Here is a 6,000-nt window from a genome sequence, read left to right on the forward strand (position 1 = left end):
TAGCCCTTTGTATCGAAGTCAGGCCTTCTGGGCTTGGATCTTCGGGCCCCTAAGTGTACCCAGACAGTTTTGAGAAGTGCTATTAATATCCTACCTTTTATTTTCAACTTTGCCCCGGTGCGTTACTAGTCAAGGGATACGTAAGAGAAAAAGTGTGCACTGCTTCATGCCGCTGCACCCTGGCTGCTGGGAGCTCTTTCATTCCAACCACCACGGCCTGTCCTGGCCGTCCGTCCCTGGCACGTTGTCCGCACTCAGAAAGAGAAGTCAGCGCACGCTTTGGTAAGAGGAGTTGAAAAAATGTGAGTGGCAGTTAGGAACTGTTCCATTTAACCTCAGTGAACACTTGAATTTAACACAGACTTCGACTTTGGTCCCATTTTACAGCTCGCCGTGGCGGGGGGAGGGGGCTGGGGGTTGCTCTCACTGACAGCCTTCACAGCCCCTTCCCACTGAGTATGTTGCTTCCCAGCTGCTTGGGGGACAGGAGATGTGGGGAGACACTGACATGAAGGGGAACCTATTTTTCTGCTGAAGACAGAAGAAAGCACATGCAAGACTGAGCAGAGCTATAGTTATTAAGTTTGCTTTTTTTCTTTTGTCAACGTTCTCTGCACAGACCCCTCTCATAGGAAAAAGCCTTTGCCCATGGAATGACATAGTCTTCTGGGCCTCATTATACACCGTTTCAACTGCAAGGTGAAAATCTAGAACGTGGCACGCCTTACAAAGGAAGGAGTTTCATTTTGATATTGCGTCTCAACTGTCCCGTGAAATACGCCCAATTTTTTCCCAATATTATGGTAAGATGAACCCCTTTCTACCTGAGAACATTTTTAGGTTTTATTTTTTTATCTTTCTGGAATCATGAAATGCATGTGAAATTATTTTTTTAATGTTTATTTTATTTTTTTTTTTTCAACGTTTATTTATTTTGGGGACAGAGAGAGACAGAGCATGAACGGGGGAGGGGCAGAGAGAGAGGGAGACACAGAATCGGAAACAGGCTCCAGGCTCTGAGCCATCAGCCCAGAGCCCGATGCGGGGCTCGAACTCACGGACCGCAAGATCGTGACCTGGCTGAAGTCGGACGCTTAACCGACTGCGCCACCCAGGCGCCCCAATGTTTATTTATTTTTGAAAGAGAGAGGGTGAGCAGGGGAGGAACAGAGAGAGAGGGAGAATCTGAAGCAGGCCCTAGGCTCTGAGCTGTCAGCACAGAGCCCAACGCAGGACTTGAACCCACAAACTGCGAGATCATTACCTGAACCCAAGTCGGATGTGTAACCTACTGAGCCACCCAGTCACCCCCATGTGAAATTGAGTGAATATGGTATTATAATTGCATTGCATGCCCTCAAGAGTCCTATGTGGGAGTTCTAACCCCCGGTTCCTCAGAATGTGACCCTATCTGCTGATAGGGTCTTTACAGAGGTTAAGGCAAGCTCATGAAGGTAGGGTCTAAATCAGTATGACTGGTTTTCTTATACTAAGGGGAGAGTTGGACACAGAGATACCCATACAGAGAGAATGCCATGTGAACATAAAGATGGCCAGCTACAAGTCAGGGAGAAAGGCCTGGAAGAGATTTTCCCTCAGAGCCCCTAGAGAGAGCAAACCCTACCAAAACCTTGATTTGAGACTTCTAAGCCTCCAGAACAGAGACCATATATCTCTGTTGTTTGAGTTACCCAGTTTGTGGTACCTTGTCACAGCCACGTTAACAAACCAATACGTGTGGCAAAACAATCACCTTTCCTCCACGTCCAGCCAAAAGAGGCCACAATTTGGGTTTCTGCTTCAGAATCACAAAGTCAAATGCCGCCAGAGCCAAAGCAGATAATCCAAAGCAGTGAATCTAGCAGAATGGACTACGGGGATTGTTAAATGAGACGGCGGCACAGGGCAAAGTAGACAGCATCCGGCTCTCGGCGGTTGTGACCATGCCAAAATACACGCCTAGCACTGCCAGATAATCCGGCTTTTTTGAGAGAAACCCAAACTGTAGATTTTTTTTTAAGTGTCAAAATGTCTCTATTTTCAAATATTGACAACTAATCGAAGAAGATTTCACTATCGTCCTGGCCAACACCACACGAGCCACATCGCATTTGCAAGGATGCCCAGTTTCGCCTACCCCTCAGTGGTATTTTGAGGAGAGGTTACACAGGATGTTCTCAGAGCATAAGACGAGGGAGCCAGGGATTTCATTTCTCCAAAAACCTCATTTCCAAGCCTCCTTGAATGCAAGTTGGGACTGTGTAACTAGTTCTGACCAATGGAATGTGACCAACGGAAATGAAATCTGTCGCTGGTATGCTGAAACTAGCAAATACCTGGATGCCCTCGGCTTATTGTCGTCCCCGTCCAGAACAACCTTGGAGGTACATAGTGACCTTGCCAGTTTAAGAGGTCAGATTTTATCTGACAAGGGCAAGGACCTGGAGTGTGAAGAAAATTACAAGCTATTCACATGTGGGATACTTCTCCCTGAGGCAGACACTGAAAGAGAGAATGAAAAAAGAGACAGAGGGGGCAAGTTGCCTCATATTAAGATAGGGAACCAGGGTGCATGGTTCCAACTTCCTCTTCTCAATCTTGAAGAACAGGAGAAACATGAGTTAGAGTAAGCAACAAGTGGAAGGAAACATGTGTCTCTTTCTGGAGAACATCGACAAAGAGTTTAGTACCCTTTCCACATTCGTTCCTCCCCAAAGGACCACTCAGAAGCACACAGCATATATATTGACGGCTAAGGGGTCCATTTACCTCTTGCTCATTCCTTTTTCCCCACTAGAGACAGTGTGGGATGATGACTTAGAAGTAAAACTTGCACTTCCTTTTTTAACTCCAAAATTATACTATCACCATAATCATTACAAAATCCTAATCAGTCACAGTTGTACTTCTAACATCTCACTACTTATAGAACTTAACGAAGTAGGAACATTACTAGAAATGGAACATGCTTTCTGGATCCCTGCAAATGCCACAGAAAGGCTCTGCTCCTTCTTTGGTCTTACAACTTGGCCTTTGGGCTCTTTCAAAATTTCCATTCTCACCTAGATATAAACCCCTGGGTCTTATGACTCCTGGATGAATACATATTAACTTACTTTTGCCTGCTTATCGAGAACCTTTTACTGCTTTCGTGAGTTTATGTCCAACATTGTCCTGTCTATTGCCCTTAAAGCATTTTCTGACTATTCCCTCCCATCTCCCACCATCATTTCTTCACCCAAAACCTCTCTGGACAAGCCCTATCTCATTAGGCTGACTTCTCAGCTTTTCCAACATTTTCATACATTTTTTTTAATTTTTATTTTTTTTTTATAATTTACATCCAAGTTAGTTAGCATATAGCGCAACAATGATTTCAGGAGTGGATTCCTTAGTTCCCCTTACCCATTTAGCCCATCCCCCTTCCCACAACCCCTCCAGTAACCCTCAGTTTGTTCTCCATAATTATGAGTCTCTTATGTGTTGTACCCCTCCCTGTTTTTATATTATTTTTGTTTCTCTTCTCTTTTGTTCATCTGTTTTGTCTCTTAAAGTCCTCATATGAGTGAAGTCATATGACTTTTGTCTTTCTCTGACTGAGTTCACTTAGCATCATACCCTCCAGTTCCATCCACGTAGTTGCAAATGGCAAGGCTTCATTCTTTTTGATTGCCAAGTAATACTCCATTGTATATGTATACCACATCTTCTTTATCCATTCATCCGTTGATGGACATTTGGGCTCTTTCCATACTTTGGCTATTGTGGATAGTGTTGCTATAAACATTCGGGTGCATGTGTCCCTTCAAAACAGCACACCTGTATCCCTTGGATAAATATCTAGTAGTGCAATTGCTGGGTCGTAGGGTAGTTCTATTTTTAATTTTTTGAGGAACCTCCGTCCTGTTTTCCAGAGTGGCTGCACCAGCTTGGATTCCCAACATTTTTGTACTTTTATTTAAGGCTTTGCAATATTGCGGATTTGATATTGTAAATTTCTTTTTTTTATAAGTTTATTTATTTTTTTAGTAATCTCTACACCCAACATGGGGCTCGAACTCACAACCCCGAGATAAATAGTTGCATGCTCTTCCAACGGAGCCAGACTGAGCCAGCCAGGTGCCCCTGTCATTTTCTTGAGGATAATAAGAATACAGTGTATTTATTGGTTTATCCCAAGTACCTACTGTGCTTAGTAGACTTCTATATTTAATTGATCACATCTATATCATTTTAAGTTATTTATATGTAAGTATAATGATTTATTGTGATACTTGCCTTATTTCCACATTTCAAAAGTAAACCTTTTACTATGGGGAATAAATAAGCTTATTTATAAGTTAAGGACTAGCATATACAAACACAGAAACTGGTTCTACCTTTACATCCACATCTGTTAGTTGGTGTTTGTTTTTTATTATAACACGTGACAAACCTAATGGCATTAGAGAATTATATTGTTCAGACCTTTTAACCATGTGACAGTTTATCTCACATGTTTATACTTGAGAACTAGTAGCTGTAAAGTCAAATAAGCAAGGAAGGTAGATTGTTATCCACAGAAAGAATTCACCTAGGACACAGGATGTTGTAGAAACAGAAGATGAGTACATTTTATTATTGTAGACTTTCCTCACTCAGCTGGAAATTTCCTTTTGTCATTTAAACATTAACTTGAATAGACTCAATTTTGCATAAATGTAAGCATTTTAATCTTCATCTCTGATGCAACTCAAGAACATTGCATTCCATACATGCCTGTACTGTTCTCTATACTTCTGAATAGATTGCCTTGTCAAAGACAAACCATCATAGCCCAATGGCTTCTGTTGGTTCTCTGAACTTCACCGATCTGATATGTCTCATGTTTTTGCTCTTCTTCTTTTTTAAAAAGATTTTTTGAGTAATCTCTACCCCCCAATGTGGCGCTGACAAGGCCAAGATCAAGAGTGTCAGGCATTCCCAACTGAGCCAGGCAGGGGCCCCTGTTTTCACTCTTCTTCATACTTTTGAATTTCTAAATTTAAGCTACAAGGATTATTTCCTAATGGGTGGGCAATTTAGATACAGTCTCATGACCTATTTACCAAAATGTCCTGGTAGTTTGGGAGTGGTTGCAGAGATCTCAAGGCAGGGGGGTAATCGGGAAGATAATGGTAGGGTAAGGAGTGGAGGATGTGATGTAAGATCAGAAAAGAGGTACACCTTCAGAGGTTTGCAGTGGGAATGCTGTAAAGTCACATGGAGCCCCGGAAGTGAGTGGAAAAATACACTACGGAGAAGAGGCATTTCAGAGCCCAGTCCCCAGGAAATGGCTGGCAAGAATAACACAGAAAGCTGGCTAGCAGGGGTTCAAGGTGAGTTTGCCCTTGGGGGAATGACAAAGGATGAACATGCGCCCCAGAGACTCAAGCATAAGGAGGTCAAGCAGTCCTCCCACCATCTCCCCAGTTGTACTTACAAGGCCTGACAACATGACTGCCAGCCAAGAATAGCACCGCCACTCTGCCCAGGGCTTCGAAACTCTACTGAGTAGAAACCAAAGCAATTTTTGAAATTCCCTATTAGCAAGGAGAAATCTATTGCCTAATCACTTTTGTTTACTGAAGATGGATGAGGCAATCTACAAATGACAGGGTAATTAGAGAAAACAGCTAGGATAGAGTTAGAAGTAGGACAGAAAGCTGGCAGTTTTCATGTAAGTGCTTACCTCAGTAAAAAAGGTCCACTCAAGAAGACACTTTTGCATCTTGGGTGGCTCAGTTGGTTACGCACCTGACCTCAGCTCACGTCATGATCTCATATCTTCCTGAGTTCAAGCCCTGCTTTGGGCTCCACGCTAAAAGCACAGAACCTGCTTCAGATCCTGGGTCCCCGACTCTCTCTACCCCTCCCCTGCTTGCTCATGCTCTGTCTCAAAAAAAAATAAAAAGACTTTAACACAAATTCATTAAAATTATCGAGTAATTTTTGTTTAATTTTTTAAATATTTATTTTTGA

Source organism: Leopardus geoffroyi, chromosome A1 (assembly GCF_018350155.1).
Source record: "Leopardus geoffroyi isolate Oge1 chromosome A1, O.geoffroyi_Oge1_pat1.0, whole genome shotgun sequence".
NCBI lineage: Eukaryota > Metazoa > Chordata > Mammalia > Carnivora > Felidae > Leopardus > Leopardus geoffroyi.